Below are 24121 nucleotides of genomic sequence, written 5' to 3'. Positions count from 1 at the left end.
GTAATTTCTTGATTTAGTGGCTGATTCGTATGAATTTGTACGATCTAATTCGTACAATTTAGTATGATTTGCTCATCACCCAATGACGGTTGAGGTTAGGGGTGGGGTTGGGTGCCACACCTCCTTTTTAAAATCGTACATCTTCATACGACTGAACTTGTACGAATTTGTAAGAATTAGCGACTAAACTGACAAAACGTAAAATACTTTGTTTCCTTGTGAGATCAGGCTGCATAAAATATATGTTAACATATAAAACACTTTACAAATATGTGAATACTTAAAAAACTAAATAAAATACTTAAAATAAGACTGATTTATATGTAACACCGTATTTGATATTCAAGTATTTCACCCAAAAATGTAAATTATATTATTAATTACCCTCAATACATAACTGCACAAGGCTTGTGAATGTGCACAATATACTGACAACGAGAAAAATACACTGTTTAATAAAGTCACTATTTTTATGACCACACAAAAGTATGCTCATTGATAATACTCCGATTGTTCCACTGAAGACATACGGTCAGTTTTGAAGACATTTTTTGGTACCTTTCTGGACTTTAAATGAGTCGGGATGTTTGTTGTACGCTACCTGACAAAGTCTTGTCATTGATGCCAGTTGTTAGAGCAACAAACAATACCTTGACTTCTAGCTGATCATTTGAAAAAGTGGCAGAAGGGAGGTTTTTCAGATGAATCATCTGTTGAACTGCATCCCAATCATCACAAATCTTGCAAAAGACCTATTGGAACCCGCATAGACCCAAGATTTTCACAGAAATCAGTCAAGTTTGGTCAAGGAAAGTTATGATTTGTGATTACATTTAGTAAGAGGGTGTGCAAGAGATCTGCAGAGTGGACATCAACAGCCTGAGGTATCAAGACATTTGTGCTGCCCATTACATTAACCACAAAAGAGGAAAAATTCTTCAGCAGGATAGCGCTCCTTCCCATACTTCAGCCTCCACATCAAAGTTCCTGAAAGCAAAGAAGGTCAAGGTGCTCCAGGATTGGCCAGCCTATTCACCAGACATGAACATTATTGAACATGTCTGGGATAAGATGAAAGAGGAGGTATTGAAGATGAATCCAAAGAATCTTGATGAACCCTTGTTCCTAAATCCTGGATAGATGACAAGACTTATCAGATAATGTATATAAGGGAGCTCTCGGATTTTATTTAAAATATTGTAATTTGTGTTCCGAAGACAAGCAAAGGTTTCAGGGGTTTAAAACTATATGAAACTACATATTAGGTTCATAATTTTCATTGCATCGCTAACCTTTTTAGCCCTTTCAAAAAATGTATTTTAAAACAAGCACATTTGGTTATATTGCATTCTCAAAATTTTATTTCTAATCAAGTTTTAAATAAAAAAAAAAAGTATAAACAGCATATTCAAGTAAAAACAGCATATTCAATTCAACATTCATTTTCTACGCTATTCTTGTGATAACATACAATAACACTTAGTAAATAAATGACTTTATAAATGTCCATATCACTCAAATGGTTTGCATTGAACTAGTGTTTTGGTGTATGATGGGAAATGAAGGGTTTTGTTATTTAATTAAGGGGGATCTAGCAAATAACCATGTCCTCATTATTTTGGGCAAGAATGACTTATTAGCATTCTTGGTTGAACATCATTCCATCAGCAGTCAGTAGTATAAAGTCAGATTACTCTGTGGAACCCTTTCTCTTTAATTACAGTGTGGACAGCTTTTTTTCAAAGGTGAAACTATTCCCCTGCTAGGTGTGGCTTCTGTTTATGAGGAGACTGAGCTCTCTTTTTTGTGGCTTTCATGTGGCAATTAAATCTGTCTCCTAACACTGGGTGGCGGGAGGTGCTAAGACAAGCAAACGTCTGAACGGCGAAAAAAAATGCTTTTGGCTGAAGGCTTTAACAAACATAATTAATTACTCTAGACAGGTATGTATTGAAAACATTCTGATAGAAGCCTGTGAGCCATTTAGATCAGTGGATATATTCAAATAAGCTACGGCAAAGACGCAGGAAATTAAGCCAAGTGTTCCTCAAGGTTTTTAAGGTAGGAGGAAAGAAAAGCACTTTTACACATAGTCTGCGGATGTTTGAAACCACATTTACATGAGTGATGGATAGGGTTTTAGGTGTTGGTAAAGCAATATGCCAGGTTGAGTAAGGTTAAGCTCCATCAGCATTTGTGGCATAACGTTGATTGCTACAGAAAATCATTTTGACTTTTCTTTTATTTGTTTATAAGCAAATTTGTGGTTATAGTATTGTACTTACATTAAATTTAATTATAAGGCCAATGATTCATACAATGCTCCGCATAATTGAGTACACCTTATAATAAAAAAGAATAGTTTTAATAGGGCTGCATGATATTGGACAAAAACTGATATTAGGATATTTAGTTTGTCTGTGATAAATATTGTGAATATAACTTCACAAGAGCTCTGTGTTCACAGCAGATGTGGGACACGCAAATAAATTTTCTTATTTGCACTTAAATAGACACGTGAACATCGAGTTTACTCCCTTCATTCACTTCACATTAGATGCAGATTGGCATCATGGGGAGGGCTTGGCTGCCCAGTGACTCTAGCTTTGTTGCTAAATGCTAACATGAACTTTGAGTGAATAGCTGCAATTATGTGCTTTAAGAATGTTGAAAAACAGTGTATATTGGTTCGGCGCCATGTCTAAGTGCACTAGATTCTTTCAGAGGTGCACATATCTCTTTGAGTTCATCAACTCCTCCAGAAATGAAAGAGGCTTTCAGCAGTGCTTCAGACTGAGCCGAGCCCAGTTTGATGAACTTGTGCGATGTCGGCAAGAGAGTTTCCCCTTTAGACACCAACAACAGGCACTACGTCATAATCCCTCCCCCCTAGAGGAGCAAGCTGAAGTTCAGATTTTCCAACTCGAGCGATTCGCACAAAACACTCAACTCGTGCCTAATTCTTCGCACCGCAAGATGTCTATTTGCATCCTTGCATTGACTTAACATGTTAACACTCGCGCTACATCTGTGTATGGTCTAAATGCAGCATTATAACTCTCTTAAATTATATACATTCACAGGTCTTAAAAATACATCCAAATGAAAATCTTTGACTCTATTTTAGGGTTAAACCTTGTGATGACTCCACAAATCACGTTCTGAACTGTAATGCTGATCAACTATAATTCCAACTTGACGTTGCATATCATGCGATGTGACATTGCAGATTGACACACTGACATGGTATATTGTGCAGCTCTAATTCTTATCCATTTATCAGTAAATATAGATAATATATTTAGGTGTAAAATAGTTTTAATAAACAGTAAAACCATTAGAATAAGAATTATGGTTGGGAGATGTCGACCAATTTGGCATCGTACAATGTCTAATGTGAAACATCATGATGGACGATGACATAAGCAGAGTGATCTGTATCGTTATAATGGCGTCAACAAACTTGGTTGGTAAGAAAGGTGCACAACCAACAGGAACCAACCAACAGTTTTCACTGAAATTACAAAGTATAAGCATGAAAGCGAAAGACTGAAGCAGTGTGCTGACACTGTGAGACCTTAAAGATTCAAAAGACAGAAAAGTTGATACATAGAGACAAGATAATTTAAATATCATGTTTTACAACTATAGTGAAATGCGATCCAGCGGTACATCCTTGATATCGACCCAACCCTAATAAGAACACAGTCACCTAACATCTTAGGAACAGAAAAAAATACATCTAAATCTAAAACTAAATGTAATATGTTTCTTGTTTTTCTAGATTTTTCCCTAACACATTAGCGCATTTCTTAACATCTGGGCATACTAATTTGTGTTCATTTTTTGAGATTAGCTCCAGGTTTGGCTTTGGTATGGACTAATCTAATGTATATGACCAAATATAATTTTGTATAGCATCCTATGAGAAATCCTAACTTAAAAGAAAGATCTTTGAAGGGTATACTCATTTATGCTAGAAACTGTAGGTTTTAAAAGCACAAATATGAATCTAAGCAGTTATTGCTGCTTCAAGTGCAATATAATATATGATAATCATACTACTACTCTCCTATTTTTAATCATTTTTGATGCATATTTCTTTAGACTAAAACAGATATTGGTCTATGTAGATTTGCACCCAAGTTTCTTCCTTAAATTACCCACACACTGAGATTTTACCCCTCTAGCGCATTAGCAATTCAATTGTTCTTCTCTAAGGGGCGGGAGGGGGGAATCCTGGAGTCTTCTGACACTTCCCAAATCAATCACGTTGTTTCTCCCCTCTCGACAGAGATAAGGTGCAAAGAGAGCAAAAATTCCACACCATTAGGTCACCGTAAGAGAAAGTGTCTAGACGTTTATTTGTGTCTCGTGTCTCTCCGTGTGTCTTTGAAGGCGCGGGGTGGCCCCTCTGTCAGGTGTGTCCTGACGGGAGGAGGCGCGGGCCGTGGGGTGGGGGGTCTGGATCAAGGTGTGGTGTTGTGCTTTGATGTGGGGCCTGTCATGCTCCGCTGCCTCCTGATGCTTCTTGGCTGCCGTGGTGTCTAGAGCCGCAGACCAGGTAAACCTTGGGCCTTTTTCCACACATACACATACACACACACACACACACACACACACAGACCGCTGTCCTTTTTTGTAGGCTGTGACACAGGAGGTGCTGAGCTATTGAAGGGGTTACAATGCACGTCTTGTTGCCCAGCCTCCCACATTTCTCCATTCTGTGGTTACAGAGAAGACAGCTATGCAGTAATTTCAGAGGTATTATGCCCCAGGCAATAGGCCCCTGTAAACTTAAAGGGGGGAAAGAAAAAAAAAGGTGTCTCAGGTAAGAATCAGGCTGAAGGCTGCATGATAAATTTCCATTATGACATTCAAATCGAAGCGCAGTCTACTCTGCTTGAAGCACGGCAACATCTTTGTGTTTCAGACGCAGGTTAATTTCTTGCCAGTCTGTATTCTATTATCATAACCCAGTTGGCAGCTGGTGAACTTAATTCCTGTTATATTTACCAAGTATGCATGGAGCTGTTACGAAAACCAACACGCTCTGAAGTTGAGGTGTCCGTTTGCGGCACATTGCTCAGCAGCATCATGCATGAGAGACTGCGATTGTGGTCTGCATGTGCAACATATGCTGTGGGCGGCTTGGAATGTGCAAGACTGGTGAACACACATACTGTAAGTAGACACACGCACACACAATTGTTCAGACTTCAAATACTGAACTTGAAAACGAGACAAGGTATGGTATATTAGGAATGGGTGTGCAATAAGATTGATTGTGAATGATTAAAATGTCTCTACAATTGGCTTTTGAAGAAATATCGCAGTATCGTGCTACAGTGTTCATTTTACCTGTTGCAACCCTGGCACCACTGTCTCAATATAGATATTGTACAACACAACATGAATTAACATAAAAAATGAACTCTGTGTTAGAGCTACACTTGCTGCACTTATTTATGTTGTCAAAAGTTTGTTAACAGCAAATGTGTATTTTCTTTTCCGAGCGCACACACCTGAGGAAAGTCGAACGCATGCATCATTGCAAAGCCTTAAACGCCACCTGATTACAGAACTAGTTTATCTTTAATGACTGGTTGTGCCAGTGTCCAAAACACCCAAGATTTACATATAAACATATTTGGTTTTTGTGTCGAAAGTGAGAGGAAACAAGAACAAACAGATGCTTTGGTTTTCATATATTCCTACTATGGATGTTAGAGTTTACAACTTTCCAACATTTTTTTTAAATATCACACAAACACAAAGATACAGAATGTACAGTCAGAATTATTAGCCCCCTTTGAATTTTTTTTTTCTCTTTTTCTTCCCAAATAATGTTTAACAAAGCAAGAAATGTTTCACAGTATGTCTGATAATGTTTTTTTTTTCTACTGGAGAAAGTCTTATTTGTTTTATTACAAATAAAGAATAAAATAAGTTAATTTTTTTTTTTTTAAGCAATTAAGGTCAAAATTATTAGCCCCTTTAAGCTATATATTTTTCGATAGTCTACAGAACAAGCCATTATTATACAATAACTTGCCTAATTACCCTAACCGGTCTAGTTAACCTAATTAGCCTAGTTAAGCCTTTAAATGTCAATTTAAGCTGTATAGAAGTGTTAAAATATTATTTTCTTTAAATCAGTTATTAGAGCTGAATTATTAAAACAATTACATTTAGAAATGTGTTAAAAAAAAATTCGCTCGGTTACACAGAAACTGGGGGGAAAAAATAAACAGGGGGGCTAATAATTCAGGGGGGCTAATAATTCTAACCTCAACTGTATACTGAAGAATGTGGGTGACCAGTTGTTGGCTGCACACATTTCTGGTTTAAAACAACTTGAGAGTAAAATGACAGAATAAAAATTTTGGGTCAACTACCCATTTGATGCTAATAAAACAACAACTTTGTGTTTATTCGTTCAATTCCAAAAACGCCACTGCTAAATAGAATACTGCAAAATACTGTAAAATAGTAAAACAAACCAAAAGATTCATGATCATGAAGAACCATGTATTGTGATTTTCCTCAAAAAATCTTGACATATTTTTGCCATATCGCTAGGGCCAGACAGAATCTGCAGACATTTTTTGCTATTTCTGCAGAGAATTTGGTAAAATATCTGTGGATTTATGCGGAATGGTCGTCCACTAACGCTGAGCATGGCTGCGCCCGGTCAGTACCTGGATGGGAAGCCACATGGGAAAGCTAGGTTGATGCTGGAAGTGGAGTTAGTGAGGCCCACGGGGTGCTCAACCTGCGGTCTGTGTGGGTCCTAATGCCCGAGTACAGTGAAGGGGACTCTACACTGCACAGTGAGCGCCGTCTTTCAGATCCCTGCAGGAAAATCCAGCTTAAACCAGCCTAGGACGGTTGGCTGGTTTTAGCTGGTCGACCGGGCTGGTTTTAGAGAGGCTTTGGCCATTTCCAGGCTGGTTTCCAGCCATGTCCAGCCTGGTCTTAGCTGGTCAGGCTGGGGGATAACCAACTAAAACCAGCTTGACCAGCCTAGCCAGGCTGGGAGCTCAGCCAAACCAGCTTAACCATGTCCAGCTTAAACCAGGTTGGTCAAGTTTGTTTTAGCTGGTCATTTTCTAACCTGACCAGCTAAGACCAGGCTGGAAATGGCTGGAAACCAGCTTGGAAATGGCCAAAACCACTGTAAAACCAGCCTGGTCGACCAGCTAAAACCAGCTAAAAAGCTTGGGCTGGTTTAAGCTGGATTTTTCAGCAGGGATAAGATGTTAAACCAAGGTCCTGACTCTCTGTGGTCATTAAAAAATCCCAGGATGTCCTTCGAAAAGAGTAGGGGTTCAACCCTGGTATCCTGGCCAAATTTGATCCCTGGTCTCTTTCCATCATGGCCTCCTAACCATTCCCAGATTATAATTGGCTTAATTACTCTGTCTCAGTCAGCTGCCGTTGCGTCATCCAGGTGGATGCTGCACACTGGTGGTGGATGAAAAGATTCCCCCAAGGTGTAAAGCGAGTGTCCAGAAAAAAATAAATGTAAGGAATTATTATTATTATTAATTAATTTAGCAGAAAATTTACAATAGTTGGTTTCCAAAGAGTTTTTGTTTATTTGCTTTTTTCTATCATATAGGGAAAGATATAAAATAACAGATTGAGTTTTTTTCAAATGGAGACAAACACCACCAACCCTTCTAATGACAATACCTCACAGTTTTTATTGTTGTCCTCTTTCCCAGGCATTGCATGTGCCAGTTGGCATTTTCATTGCAAGGGTGATCATTTCCCATCGACTACCTAACCTCAAGCTTTTCACCTGCAGTCCTTATGTCTTTATCTGAAACTTCAGAATGACACTTCCTTTATGTAAAGCCACTGTCAGCAGTAAATGCACAGTCATTTCATACTTTTGGGTGTCATTTACATGGGATTGAACTCACACCTTTTTTTTTTAATCATAAGCCACAAATATGCCTTTTCTCACACACACACACAGACGCATGGCTTAACTGCTTTTAACCCTTTGTGGTTAAAAAAAAAACTAAACCTGGAAAGATTTCGATAACTTTTGATCTCCTTATCGAAAAGTCAAGTGTATTTTTATGACAATGCCTGAGCACTATATTGGATAAATTCTTTACATGAAAGTGATTCACCTGAGCCTGATTCCCAATAATAAGTTATTATTTCCTCAGGTTCTTCACCTCCTTTGGCTCAACAACTTTCTCAGTGAGTCATACTTGTATGTTTATTGCAAATACAGCAAACTGAATCAACCTGTGGTTAAAGGCTTGTTTTAACCTGTGATTAAAAATATTGTTAAAGCACTGACTTACAGCTGAGACCAAAACCAGGTCTTTATTAGACCTCAAATCTGCATTTATTACAAATATTCAGAAAAATAAAATGAAATGGTTCTCAGACCGTGGTCAAACTAAAGTGACAAAATTTGTGTACCTGAACAGGCAGTTGTACATCTGAACCATTTTGCTTGCATTAAAAGATTTTGTTATCAAAAGAGTCCAGAGCCACAGTGGTTAAATTTCTTTAGTTACATTGTAAAAAAAAAAAAAAAAAAACCTTTCACTTTCGGTTTTAGCACATCCATAACCTAAAGTCTTAAAAAAAGGAAAATATATATACGTTCACTGAAAATAGTCACACATTAATGACCACCAAACATTTTTACCAAGATTTATAAAAGAGGCCCACTGACATATCATTCAGCGAATTCAATTTGAAATTTTCTATACCAAAATATCTTGTCATCCATATGTACTGTAGAACAAGAGTCATTAGATGCCATATTAAAATACTCTCTTTGAGGAGCAAAGTGCCGCCCCTAAACTGTAATTTCTAATGTTTACCCTTAACTTTCATCCACCAGCCTTTAATCAACTAGGTTTTAACAAAGTCCTTTTCAAGGAAAGTCTGTTCACTTAGCGGCCATATTTGCAACGTCTCTGTGCAGTTCCTCAAGACCAAAGTCCTATCTACAGTAAATGAAAAGGGGGATCCAAAAATCCTGAAAACAGCTAGCTGAACTCGCAATTAAATCACATATTTCAAATCTGAAACAAAATCTGAAGTGACCCGTATCAAATGCTGCAGTATTTATCCATATGTAAGCGCAATACTTTTGTATATCTCATAATTTCAGCAGGGGTAAGCATGGATTATAAATGCATGTGTAAAGCACGTCACTTAAAGACAATCACAACATGGTATATATTGAACAACGCATACTGTACATATAATTGTAAACACACGCAACCCCATTCAAAAACAGACATGTAAAAATGTATACAAGCGTATATTAATGCATTTTAGGACATGTTGTGTATTTGTGCCGTCCAGCCACAACTCTTTTTGGCTGGTGAGACGACCTTGTCTTCAGACTATATAGTACACCATTGTGCCGTGCTGCTGCAACCACTTTTGGCCAGGTTGACAACGTTGTAGTCGGACCAATGTATGCTGGGTCATTACAGTAGTTAAGCTCCAATTTAAAGATTTAAAACACATCATTTCCAGTTTTCTCTAGCTAACACACTTGCACAACAATTGGCATGAAACTACTGTCCTTTACAGCTATTTCAATGGTAACCAAAGGACAGGGTTATAAACACTGGAAGAACAAAACCAGAGCAAAGCCTGGAGCATGACATTGGAAGTACATGATATGTGATGGGCAGTGCTTTGGTGATTTTTCTCCTGCCTAAATCAACACATGCGACACGTGGTTATAAAGACTGACGATTGGCTATTTCAACAACACTTTAAAAAAAAAGTTGACAACTTAAATTAAGGCAACAAACTTCAGGACATTTTTTAATTTACTCAACTTAATAAGAGTCAAGCAAAGTACAGTGGTCAGCATATAAAAGCACACCTCTCAAAAATCTATCTTTTAAATTCATATTTTAATAGGAAGCTATACAATATTATATTTGTGCCTATGCATTAGATTAGTCAGTAGTAAAGCCAAATCTGGAGCTCATCTAACAAAATAACTTATAGTAACGGTCCAAAAACTAATACACCCAAATTTATGTTATAGAAAAATATTGAATAAAATTTTTAAAAGAGGAAAAACAAGAGAAGCAAAAAATGTGAAAAATTTAGTTGAAATTTTGGAGGTGGTAATTATTATTATTTTTTTTTTTTTGCAAAATTTTGCTTGAATTTAGTTGTATTATCTTTCAATTTCTAAATATGTTTGGTGACTAAAATATTATTTTAATAAATATATCTGTTTAATAAATCTGTTGTTTAAATGCACCAAAATGCATTTTTAAAATCAGGGGTACTCAATTATGATAAGCACTATAATTGGGTTGAAAGTTAAGTCAACTCAAAAATGTCCTGAAGTTGTTGCCTTATGTTAGTACTAACTTCATGATGTTAGACTAGGGACTGAAGTAAGCAACATTTATATTGGGACAGTTTTGTGTAATATGGGAAAAGAAACACCATGCATCAAGTAAAATACTGCCAAAAATAGAGTAATTAATTATACAAAAATCAAAGATAAACAGAAAATAGTAATAATAAAGAATGTATATATATATATATATATATATATATATATATATATATATATATATATATATATATATATATATATATATATATATATATATATAAATAAAAATAAAACTCAAAAACACACAAAAAGGTAAATTATATACAATATAAAATAACAAAATAATACGAAATCAATAAACCCCGAAGAGGAAGAGGACAAAAATAAGTAAATTTATTTTCTTTTACAGTGCAGAAGGTGGACTTCCTTCACCATGTTGCCCAAAAAAAAATTTATTTCAGCTAAAGTGTTACACAATTTATTTGGGTTGAATTTAAACAAACTAATTAAATTTAGTAGTTTAACTTAATTTGTTTGTTTAAATTCAGCCCAAATAAATTGTTAACAACCACTCACCTTTTTAAACTTTAGTAAATCCAAGGAATCATCTTTATGATTTTTTTTTCCGTGTGAGCGTTGCACTTCTCCATTTTCACAGTAATGCCAGTGCCCATCTTTGTATATCTAGATTTACCAAAAGGTTGAATTATGTCAAATATAAAAGCAGACATTCTACCTGTATTTAATATGCTTTCCATGTGTAAAACACTTTAGTACACTTAATCAGATGGATCAATTTACACCAACATTAGATGTTCCTTCATTAACTAAATGTAGACATTAAAACAATAAAGCAACTGCAACAGGGCAGCTTGCTGCAACCTGCCATTCATGAGAAGTTTGGAAATAGTTGCAAGTTAGTACAAATTTTTTATTAATCATTTTTAAATGTGTTGATGCAAAAAAATGGGGTGGAAATGCGCGTATGTCACTTTCCCTGCAAAGCTTGTGATCTATAAAAAAATTTATTTGATGGGAGAATATGCTCAGCTGCAGGTTTACTAACTAAACATGTTTAACTTAAACATTGACTTAATTGAACGACTATAAATCATCATGAGTCATACTCACTAATAAATAAATGAACGTTTATTATTTCTTATGGTTACTTTTAGGAAGGCTTCTATGTAGTGATGCTCATTTCGGTTAATTTTGTTAACCGACAACGGCGGCTCGTTAATCGGTTATTAATGGTTAACTGTTCAGATTAATGTTAAATTATTATGAAAAAAAAAATTGACTTGTCTATTTTGTGTCTGATAAATTAAATATTGCATTTTAAAATACTGATTTATTTTAACATGCAAGCATATTAATAACAGAACATAACAACAGAGCATCTTCACGCACCTGCAGTGTTTTCAACATCATAGAAAACCAGAATAAACAAAAAAAGTAATTAAAATAAATAGGCCTGCCCTAAATTTGTTTCCCCTCAATGATAAATTTAGATTACAAAACGAAAACACTGACTGAATTATTTTTAAGAACCAGCATAGGCTGTTTTTTTTTTTTTCGTCAAATAAAAATAGCAGACTTCCTCAAATAACTCGCTCCACGGATAATAGGCATTTATTTAATGGTTACTCACGGTTCAAGTGCGCACGCTGCGTGATCAAAAGACAATGACAGCGTGCGCATAGGTTGACTTTTGCTGTTTAAATATGATATTGCATTAATTTGCATACATGCTTTACAATCTGTAAAATGAAAGCTAAAGCCTATTTGTTGTGTTTATGACGCAGATCCAGGAGGCGATCAACATTAGCGCTGGTTTGACATCAACTCGTCTGCATCAAACAGCAACATTCTTCTTCTATTTTGATTCTTTGGCAAATATGTCTGTAGGCACGTGTGGTTAAACGTTACCGTCCCGCGAGTTAACAAATATGTGTTGCAGTTGAACAAGGGGCCGACCAGAAAGTGAAACGGAAAGTCACTGTATGCAGAACCACAGACCTTTGTCTATAAATATATTACAATTATGGAAACTGTGTTCATCATAATTGAAAGGTTACAGAAAAGCCTACATTAAAAAAAAACATTTTAATACGTTTTAGTGCAATTTTAACCCGCTATTAAAAACAACAACAACAACAACAACGACAATGTTTTGAATGAAAAGCTGTAATGTAGCAGTGAAGGGATGCATTTTGGTGTCGCGCCTCGCCATGGAAGTGAACCATGCTTTTTAAAAGTTCTCTGTAGTTGTATTGACAACAAACACTGATATCACAAACACTGCTCTGGGATGAGCCGCGTGCAAAACACTTGCGGCTTTTAGTAAACCATTCAAAAGATGCCCCTCTTTACGCAAAAAAAAAAGCATTCGATCGGCCCCTTATGCAGCCTAACTCTAAAAATATATAAAATTATATTTTTAATCGTTTAACTGATACCATTAATCGGTTACAAACGCACCCCTTTGGTTAACGGTTAATCGATTATTTTGCGCATCCCCAAAGTTTTCCAAATGAAAACCCTGGCCTCTTGTTGTAATGTGAAAGTGAAACATGTTAAACCATTTCAGACCTGTAGTAAGCATAAAAGGCTTTCGGATTATGTGGAGCAGTTATTAAAATATCCCCAATGTGTGATAAATGAGTCAGATGGTTTTTTTTTTAAGCGCATTACACTTTTTTATGTGTGCGGGGGACATGTTTTATAGTATTTTTACAGTGCATTTGAGGAGAGTTTGTTAAAGCATTCTTACTGTATGATGTGTGTGAAAGCATTTGGCGAGTGTGTGTGGAGGGTGCATTAAAATATTGTGTGATGTGGGTGTTAAAGTACGCTCTCTCTCTCTCTTTTGCTTTTTCAATGGTTCAGCACTTCCTGTCTCACAGGCCCTGCCTCCACACATTGTGCAAATATTATTTTAGCAAAATAATATGCAGTTAATAAAGTTTAATTGATCTGTGCAGCTTTTCAGGAAATCTGCATCAAACAAAGCCCCAAATCTAGACTTCATCTGCTAATGTTGATTTTCTATTTAGTGTTGTTCCATTCAAATTGCAATTTCTGTCGAGTTACCTCAACACACACTCACACACACACACTAGTCAATCACAAATCAATGATACAACAAATTACTTAAGTACCCACAATTAAAAATGTCTATAAGAATCCAATACTCGGTTATACTTAATATTAAAATGTATTTTTGGTTGATCATGAGCAAACTGGGGCAACATTTCAATTTACACCTGTGTTTAATCTGTCTCTTTTGCCCACGTTTAATCAGTAAATTCTTAAACGTCCTATGAAGTCCTTTGACATATGCAGTTTTTATTCGATGTTTGATGTAATCCCAACTGAAAAATGAAGAGGGGCAGGACACAGTAGCTCCTCCCCTTTTTAAAAAGCACACAATAGCGTTTTGTTTCATCACAGCTCTGCCAGCGAGAGTGGCTGAGCTCATGCGCATCAATTGAAAAGCAAATGTCAAGCATCTTGAAAGGGGCGGGGCATCTCAGATACTAGTGAGCGTTTGATTGATCAAGACTGGATGAGAAACTGAAATGAGGTGACGTGGAAAAAAGAAGGTAGATCCATTTAGGCGGAAGGCGGATATCCACTAAACCAGTGGTTCTTAAACTTTTTTCATCAAGTACTACCTCCGAAAATGTTATATGTAAAAAAAAAAAAAAAAAAAAAAAAAAAAAAAAAAAAACTAAAAACGTCAACATTTAAATTAAAATTAAAATGTGCTTTTAAAAGCTAAAAATGATATGTTAATGTTCTTAAAAAGGAAAAAGAAAAATGCTGTACCTAAATGTAAAGTATTAACATATAGAAGCCAATTCATCACCTGGAAATGTTGCCTGGACCTCAGAAATACAGGCTATATGTCATATAATAAATAATAATACATGTCATTCATATATAAATCATTTTTAATATTTTTTTAATGTAGCATGTACATATGACACATTTGATATCTCCATGTACCACTAGAAGGAAGCCAGCGTACCACTAGTTTTACATGTACCACAGTTTGAGAACCACTGCTCTAAACTCAAATTTTGTTTTGTACCACACTAGCTGATAGATATCCTTGAAGACTAACATCCATATACTAACATCTAAAAACATTATTTTAATTTCACTGGACCGTTAAAGGAAAGACTTTATGGCCAGTTTATGTATTAGGTTTTTCTAGCCTTTCATTCTAATATTATGGAATAAGTCCATCCAACATACATGTGAACAAGAAAAGAAGCAACAGAAAATGATATGAAAAGCAGCAGCTTTTGTGCAGCAAGATGTGTGTCAGAATTGGGACTTACTTAAAAGAAAACATTGCAACTAATGTTTACCAAGTGAGACTTAACTATCCTGTCACTAAAGTTTAGGTCAGTAATGGGAGAATTAGTGGTCTTTTGAATGCATTCAACCATGAGCAAAAGCAATCCATCAAATGCAAGTGCATCTTCTAATAATTTTTAGGGCTTTTTTAACCTTTATTTGATAAGACAGTGCAGGGTGGAGACAGGAATGCATAAAAAGCAGAGGGAGAAAGAGGGAAAGAATCGGCAAAGGAACTAAAGCCTGGGTTGCCATGAGCACAATAGTACTGTATGTCAACAGACTAACCACTAGGATATTGGCGATAACTCAAATTAGTGTAGTCACAATTCTGGAATTTCTAACTTCGGTATGATACCAAAAAAAATTTCTATACAGCGGGGAAACCACATCTCAATCAAAACTGGTCATGGGATTCAGCACTTGCCATCCTGCCACTGGACACCAAAGAAAGCTGTTTACATGCAGAGTGTGCATCAATTGCTGCTGCTGAGAGAGTAAGGCCAATATCTATACTAACCAAACTCAATATCATATCAAGTTAAATAGTACAGTATCGAGCCCCTATTATGCATTAAAAAAGGTCATATTTTGGTTTTGGGTGTCTTCAACAACAATCTTTTCTGCATGCAAGGCCAAAAAACACCTTCATTGTCACCTTCAATGCATTTATTTGCATGTGATTTGTTCAGCAATTAATTTGTTCCCAAACTCGACGTTCCCAAACGACGCTAATCTGCGCTAACTAGTCCGATGACCCAGTCTACTGCGATTGGTCGAGCGTGTTCAGCATGGGAAAACTATTTTGAAACTTGACCACCACATGAGTGTAGGTACAGCCGACGGTGGCCATAACATCGACAAACATAAGTGGATCGTGAGCTCACAAATGCATTTAAATCTATAAATAAAGCAGCACACGCCGTGGTTTTAATGTGGTTTTGGATGAGATATGAGATTATAAAGTGTTAATCAGATACAGCGCAAGCCGCATAGAGCAGTTACAAGTAACAAAACACAATTAAATACATAATTTACAAGCTAGAGACAACAAGGCAGCCATTTTAATCACAGTTAAGTTACTTATACTTGTAAAATGGAGAAAGAAACTGATCTATGAACTGTGTCAGAGCTTGACAGGAACTTTACAGTACAAAGTCGCAATCATCAAAAGTCTTTTATGATCCTTCCTTTAACAAATGGCCAACAAATCCGCCATTGTAAGCGTGTACATTGCTGAAGCATTCGTCAGAAAAATGACGGGAACACGGCACAAGGCTGGGGCTATAATGCTGAGGTATTTTTGCTCTAATAAAGTTCAACCACTGACTCTTCACAGCCTCATCTTTGGGTAGGGAAAATAACACTAACTTTTCCTCAAACTTCAGCGCACAGTGTCTTCAACCAGAATCTGCTACAGTGTTTGTCTTTCTCTTTTTCTTTCTACAGTGTTTGTGGACGGGGGTTTCAATTTTCCCAGGTCTGAGCTGGCAACAAATGGGCAGGGCTTGAGATCCACATCGACATCATCCACACACAGCTAAAGATTCATTACCCAGATGATTCATTTGAGCCAGTCAACTCTTATAGATGAATCAATAATTTTTAAACACAATGTACTTTCAGATTTAAGCCAGCTGGATTTTTCACTTAGAGCTATGTTTTACACTATATGGAAGGACATTTTCAAAAACCCAATAACAACACTCTCAAATGAACTTTTTAATTACCTAATGAAGATCAAAATGTTTCTTACACCTGCATTTTGCCCAATTGCGATCAACAAAAGTGTTGATACAATGTGCCAAACAGGACCCAAAAGAACATTTTACCGTACAACGTTGCAGTCTTTGGGTTAAGGTATGAATGATAATTCACCAAAAAGATTTTCAACTTTCATTTTTCTAGCGTTCCCACCTCTCCAGAAGATGTCTGTAAGATGAAAGCTCTGCGGCCTTCCCTTATCGCTGTCTTTTAGAGCTCACCAAAAAGAAAAAATACGGCAGTTCCACGTTACAGGAGAAATAGCATTTGGGATTATAGTTCTAAGGACAACCCTGACTATTCACACTTGGCATTAGCAAGACAGCCTCAGTACAAGAAGGATATTTTTTATTCCTTCAATTTAACTTTAATTACTCAAATCTCTGTGAGGGCACACAAGAAAAGCCCAGGCATTTGTGTCAAGAAGATTACCAGACTGCCCTGCCAAGTCCGCGCGTCGCTGCATCGTTAGATAGAATTCAAATTCAAATCCGGGCTAAAGACAGTGCAGCTGTCGCCCCCCTGGCCTGCAAAGCACCCCTTGGATCAAAAATTAGCTGTCCTCCTCTGCCTGCTTCTCATCTCCTTCCTCTTCCCCCCTAAGGACCCTAATCCCTCTCTCCCCACTGACTGTGACAGCCAAAATAAAGCCATAAAACCCTCAAAATAATTAGTAATTAAAAATAAAAAAATGTTTCCCCTTTCATTTTTCGAGTCAGGTAGGGAGAGCCGCAAAGTTGTCAAGAGTGCTGGCTCCTGAGCCAAAGCCAGACTGTATTTTCATTTTTTCCTATTCTTCATTCACACCAGATACGTTTGCCCACGGTGGAGACGTATCAATCATGAAACATGCATGCAGTTTTGAGATCTCTCTAACTCGCGCCAGGCTTTTAGCATGAACATTTTTATCGCAGTGGTGGAATGTGTCAAAAAGACACAGTCGGGGAGTGCTTTGGTCTCATCAGGTTGGTGAGTAATCTTTCTACAGTAGTGCTGTCTGATATATAAAGCACTTACAGTACTGTTGTGTGAATAAGTGCTCAGCTTACTTTTAAACATTGGTGCACCCAAATATTGTTCTTCTACCTTTCTGACACTCATATGAATAGAAATACCAGGATAAACCTGTGGTAACATTTCCAGTCATCTTGTCTGGCAGGTGGTTCTAGTATGAGACTTGAAAATTGGACACTAAGAGAATCGGCTTTTGTACAGGAATATATTTAAGTCTTATGCATACTATGCTTACCATGGCTGGATTTGCAAGATTGAAACTTAATATAACAGCAATATTGTGAAATTTATCCCTGTATTCAGAAATATTCGATGCTGATGGGTGCAGTGTCATGTGATTCTTTAGAAATCTTTCTAATGTGCTTATTTGGAGAGTATGAAAGCTTTCTTGTGATCAATATTGAAACAGCTGGGCTTCTTTTTTTAAAAGATTTTGTTGTCAGAATCTATTTTATGGAATTATTTAAAACGTGGAACACATTTTCACTATTGACAGTGGGTTCTTGCTTTATATTTCTAATATACTGCCATTAGTTAGTAGGTTAATTGTTGTAACAGTTATGTTTAGGTTTGGGATGGAAATAAGAGATACAGAATATGGTTAGGCCTGTCACAATCATCTATTTATCGACTTATCGCAAAACACATGGCTATGGCACTTTAGTTGTTAAAGATGATATTTAATTCATCTTGTCTCTATCTAACGACTCTTCAGTCTTTTGAAACTTTTAGGTAACGTGTCAAAGCTTCAGTTAACTGCTTCAATCTTTCAATTTCACGCTTGTACTTAGTAGATTTGAGAGAAACCTCAGATACTGTTTGTTGTGCACCTTTTTTACCAACCAAGTTTGTTAACACCATTATAACGACACAGATCACTCGGCTTATTCATGCCAGAGTCCAGCGGAAAAAGTGACTGACAGTTGGCAATTTGTGTGTAACTTATCTTTATTTATTTACGATTTGGTTGTGGGTAAAACAAAGACCATGCAGGTCAGGTAGTTGAAACGGTAAGCTACAAATTATTAATTAATTATTTAAAAAATAATTAATTCATTGCAATTATTTATTGCATTGTTTTACATTAGACATCGTACGATGCCAGGTTGACATCACCCAACTATAATAGTATATATACTGATAATATAGACTATTTTATAATATTATACTTATTATTATTTCTTATTTCAAACAACTGAAAATAGATGTGTTACTTTTTTCTAGTTTTTTATACCTTGTAAATTCTTGGCTTTACATGTATCGTTATCATTAATTATTTGTTTAAGATGTTACATGTTCACATTCTGATTGCACATAAAATGACTAAAATGACTTTAATGAAATAAAATTAAATATTGTTAAGAATCAAATATTTTGTATTCTTTGGAAAAGTGTACTTTCATTATGATGCTATTATATTCTCATTCTGGCATTATAAAATGAGTGACAATACCCGTTATCGCATTGCAACATATCATACAACGAAAAAAAAAATAGAGACAGGCCTAAATATGTTCAAGCAAAAAGGCAATAATATGGTTGTGGTGCATTCTAATAAGCAGCCAATGTACACACAAGCAACTAGTTAAAAGTAAGAACTAATCTAAGGTGTTAACAATTTTTGGATTTCTTTATTCATCTGTCTTAGAAACACTATATAACCCATACATTAAAAAACAGCCATCCAACAAGTAAAAATACCTACTCTTAAAATATCTACTCTACTTTAAATCTTGCAGTAATGCTATAAAGTTTGCGCTCTTTTCATTTACACCATGACATATAGATCTTATATTGATCACATGCCTTCACATGATGCAAATGGTCACAGGTCAGAGTTCACCATACTTTGTACCATTAGAAAACAGTGAAATGCAAAAACTTAACATGAGATAATCTGGTCTTTGCATGTATCGTAACTAAAAATGTAGTGTGAACCTTTAAGTTAAGACACCTTAAAATGCAGGCTTTGGAGAAAGCTCACTGTGTTTTGGAACACAGCACATACCACTTATTGGCTCTCCAGTCTTATTATTAGCTTCTATTAAAATAGCTTGACATCATGGCCTCGGTTCCTAACGTAGGGGCTATGGATTCCCCCACCCCAATCAATCAGGTCTGTTAAACTCCATAAGAGGTTCTGCAAAACCCGATTATAGTGCCACGGTTTGGAATGTTATGTGCAGCAGCTTGTTTTTCTGCTGGAAGAGCACCATACATGTGCTATAATTGATTGGCATGCTGAAATTACAGGAGCCTTGCAAGGTTACGAACGGACCTGGCATGGGGCTGATACATTAAATGTGTCTGGCATAGCCAAGTAAAGCATCTGATTACAATTTCAAAGCAGAGACCTGGCACTGATTAAAATCAACAGTCCAGATGTATAGTCTGAAGCCCCCTATGCAGCAACACTAAACAGGCTAAAGAGAGCAGCGCCACGGGATGAAGCCATGGCACGCCACGTTTATTACAGTTTAGTCCTATGAGTGGCCTTTACCGCATCAGCCAATCATTTATGAGATTGAGTAAATATGGGTGGAGCTAAAGCTGGCCATTGAAACACTAAGCTGCACAACAGACCATCCAGAAAATCCAAGTTCCTGCTAACTGACGAAGACAGTGCCTTTCCTGAAGGAGTTTCCCCAATTGCTTTCTGCCGATTTCTAACAAGCCACAAAAGCTGGCTCTGTAACCCCACCCCCCACTTTCTCGCTCCTCTCTTGGCCCCGGGGAGGGAAGGACGATTAATATCTGCCTACCTTGTTACCTAATTCATTATGGAATAGCAGTTAATTTGATTTGATATTATTTTAATAAAATTCAGTAATATATTAGATTGTTTCAGGCTATCAAAATAATTTTCCAATTATTACGGTTACTCAACCAAGTCTCTTTTTTCCCTTTGCGAGCGGCAGTTGGTCTGACTCTGAATACATTAGCTCCAACAACTCCATCCCATCTGAGGGAAGAAAAACTATATATGCATGATTACACCAGAAATGTTATTACTGGTAATGTGATGCCCGCAGAACTAAGAAAATGGCCTACAGTTGGATGTGTGATTCGCGCAACGTGGAGTCTTAAATGCTTTTGATTCCGGTCCTGTAGGGAGATGCGTAATATATGTACATTATTTATTATTTATGCACAAAATAAAACTGTATTTGCACAAATAGAATTCCCTTTAAATAAAACAGATAAACACCAGCAGAAATACATTACTAACTTAAACTCTGCAGCAGTACGATAAGTCTACAGTTTGTAAATTTGGATAAGTAAATATCACCTAGTATGTACTATAACGTCGGATTCTATTTACAGTCTATCTATTCTTCTGGATCATTTACAATAATGTAGTCCCTTGCAAAGAACGCAACAAACAAGTGTTCTCTTACAAAAAAACACAAGCATCACATAAACTTCACGTTAAAAGGGAAGCTTTTGTGACACTCTATGCTTATGTTATTTTCTGAAAGGGTTGTTACTGTTGACACTAAAACAAAAAAAATATTTAAATAACTTTCATTAACTGCAACAAAATATAAATAAAAATTATATTATAAACAAATATTATATATACATAAATATAAAGGCTGGGCGATATTGCAAAAAAAATTATCACAATATCACGTTTCATAAAATTCGGTATCGATAATCATTGAATATTTTTTAACAATCCATTAAGGAATATTATGATTTTTGTTATCCACTATTTTAATTTACCAATATTACTAAGACAAATAGTTTTAATAGTCAAAAACAAAAATATTTAAACAACTCTTTATACTAAAATAAACACAAGTGTTAAAAAGACTCAAACTTGACAAATAAAATGTTAAAGTGGGTGCAAATACTGAACAATTAAAACAAATATTAAGGTGCGAGTAATAATGATATAGTAAACCTCAAACCCTGTAAACAAAAACTATGATATTCAAAGCTGAGCTTTAAAGTAACTATCATATTCTTATACAAATACAATGACAAATTGTTTAGTTGAATAACAACTACATTACCCATATGCTAAAAACTCTTTCAAATGGGGTGCTAATGGCTGGGATGCACAAGAAAAATAACCAAAAAGCCACTCAGGCAACATCCTGACATCCTTTGTTTTTCACCATTTAGTGTACTGCACAAAAAACTGTGCAACATGTGATAATCTGCTTGTTAAAAGGTCACGAAACACCAAAACATATCTTTTGAGCTGTTGACAGACGTATATGTGTCCCACAATGCTAAAAACACTATTAGGACACCTATATTTCACTAAAATGTAATGTAAATTGGTTGTTTTTGCGTTATTTTAAGCAAATTCGTACTTCCGGTTTAAAACGAATTTTTGAAGCTGCGTCACGGTCATGACATAATAGCGTTGTATTCCAGCGTGCAGACTGGACGTCTGTGCCAGAGTGTGTCTTATTATGTCTTACAGTGTGATGCATTAATGCACGAGTAAAGCTTGGTTCAAACCAATCAGCATGCTCTATTGTGCAACTTCATTAATATTCATTACTGTCACAGTGTTTAGACGACAAAGACGCCAAGTTGTGTTGGCAAAACAAGCGTGAAGTGTTGCTTTTATAGTTTGCTGCAGCTACAGTAAGTTTTGTTTTCATTTTCTCTCTGTGAGAGCGCAGCTGGCGTCACGTGTGGATTAACAGTGTATGCGACGCTCGACAACAATAACTTGCGTGTCTAAGGAGGAACATTGTTTACCTGAGAGCTGTTCTCATCTGCAAAAGCAGAGATCCAGATTCGCTTGTAGTCTCCTCTTAATAAAGACGCGGCTCTAGTTGCTGTGGATTGTCCTGTCTCTACAGATTTGGTAAGTGAGCGACCAGTGCTCTTTGTTTATTCAGTTCGTATTTTATTCGTATCGAAAAAACTATTGCACAGAGTGTAAACAAGTTAGCACTACAACCAAACTATAACCTCGTGTAGGATTTTGTGACCGGAATAACACACGTGGCTTTCTGACACTACCTGCCGTGTGCATCTAAGTTTTCGGGAAATGCTGAGTTTTTTTTTCTCTCATTCGCTGTGCGGTATCAAACATTGCATGAAAATGCACGCTTAGAGCAGTTCCTCGAATCAAATATCTCGTTTGCCGCGAGGGACATGAATGAATTCCCTGAATGAAAGAGCCAAACTGCAGTTAAAGTCCACCATTTAATAATTTGGCAAATAATTCGACTACAGATGTCCATGTAAACACAGTCACATTGTCTGCTGTGGGTGTGTGTTTTGACTCTGAAATTCAGCGCACCCAAATAGACACTCCCACACCAAGCCTCATTTCTTCCTCCGACACTCCCCCCTAAACAGAGCTGGACACGCCCACTTTTCTGACTTTTTCCCAAAATAGAGGTGTGAAAACACCCTGCTGAAACAACATAAAAGGGCCATGAAACCCCCTCGTTCTACTTTGGAAAAAGTCAGAAAAGTGGGCGTGTCCAGCTCTGTTTAGGGGGGGGGGGAGTGTCGGAGGAAGAAAAGTGGGATGGTGTGGTAGTGTCTATTTGGGCAAGCGCAAGTTTCAAAAATCACGATCGCAGTTTATATGTCCATGGCTAATATGCAATGGTCAGAAAGTGATTGTTTTTGTATAAATTGTTACATTTTTGGTATTTCTTATGCAGCAAGCCCAGAGATTGTTGTGTACACTATGATTCTATATAAAATTAATTTTAATGTGTGATAGGAATAAAACGGGATCATAAACGATTGATTTCTTCACTCAAATGAGTGGCGGCTTGGACCCGGAAACAGTATTACATACGTCACAAACACGTCACCACTTAACAAGCGGATAAAAATGTCTGTGAATGGACAAACCAGCAGGCACATTGTAAAACATCTGAAATGTTGTTTTGGACTTTCTAAAATGCCTAATCATTTCAGTATTAGTGTTATTATATTATTAATCACCTCCACAACTGTTACTAGTATTTGCGCGCCATGTCTAATACCTCTAAACACCAACACAAGTTCATTGTGTGTCGGCATTTGTCTTGGTGCAAAAAAAAAAAAAAAAAGATTCACGCAGCTTCATCTACAGCAGAAAATTAAGTTTTCATTTTTGATAATTGGCACCAGTTAATCAGGAAGTGACAATTTTGCTCTTTTTGACTCATTGGTGCTTTACTTGCACGTCTTTTATGCGATATTACAGACACACTGAATAATACCTTAAAACATGATGCTTTGAATAAACAATGTTCAGAAAATGTAGATGCTTAATTAAATGCACTTAGTGTGATCTTTTATCTTTTTCTCCCACTTGAGAATCAATGATAAAAGAGCTTTTGACCTCACTCTGACCACACTCATGCCAGAATTTAGTTTTGGATCCTTTGGAACTTGGATCAGAAACACAGAACAATGCACAATAAAGTGACTTCTAATTAACACTCCCTCATTGGTGAAGGATTGTTGGATTGCTTTTATATAGAAATCCTTCGCCAGACTGGGGACCAACATTTCCATAGTCCTCCGAGATCTGCGTATTAATCATCTAGGGAGGGTCACGATCTGCCTCTCGGATGCTCTCGCCTCAAATTCTGACCGAAGGGCTCCCACAAAGCGATGCTCCCCTCTTTCCTTACATTCACA

At 36.5% G+C, this 24121-nt stretch overlaps 1 long non-coding RNA gene across 17 annotated transcripts in view; it reads right to left on the bottom strand.

Annotated features, from left to right (window-relative positions):
• Nucleotides 1-24121, bottom strand: part of LOC147833056 (uncharacterized) — a 449341-nt gene that overhangs the window by 378010 nt on the left and 47210 nt on the right. The window contains exon 3 of one of the 17 annotated variants that reach the window (XR_015513268.1): nt 3301-4796. The exons of the other annotated variants lie outside the window; for them this stretch is intronic. This is a non-coding gene — a long non-coding RNA (uncharacterized LOC147833056). Of the gene's footprint in view, nt 1-3300; nt 4797-24121 lie in introns of those variants that run through there. 17 annotated transcript variants of the gene reach the window in all.

This window comes from Danio rerio, chromosome 17, assembly GCF_052040795.2.
Source record: "Danio rerio strain M-AB ecotype USA chromosome 17, GRCz13ab, whole genome shotgun sequence".
In the NCBI taxonomy this organism is placed as follows: Eukaryota; Metazoa; Chordata; class Actinopteri; order Cypriniformes; family Danionidae; genus Danio; species Danio rerio.
Note: the sequence above shows the minus strand (reverse complement) of the source record. Positions and strands in the feature narration are given on the sequence as shown.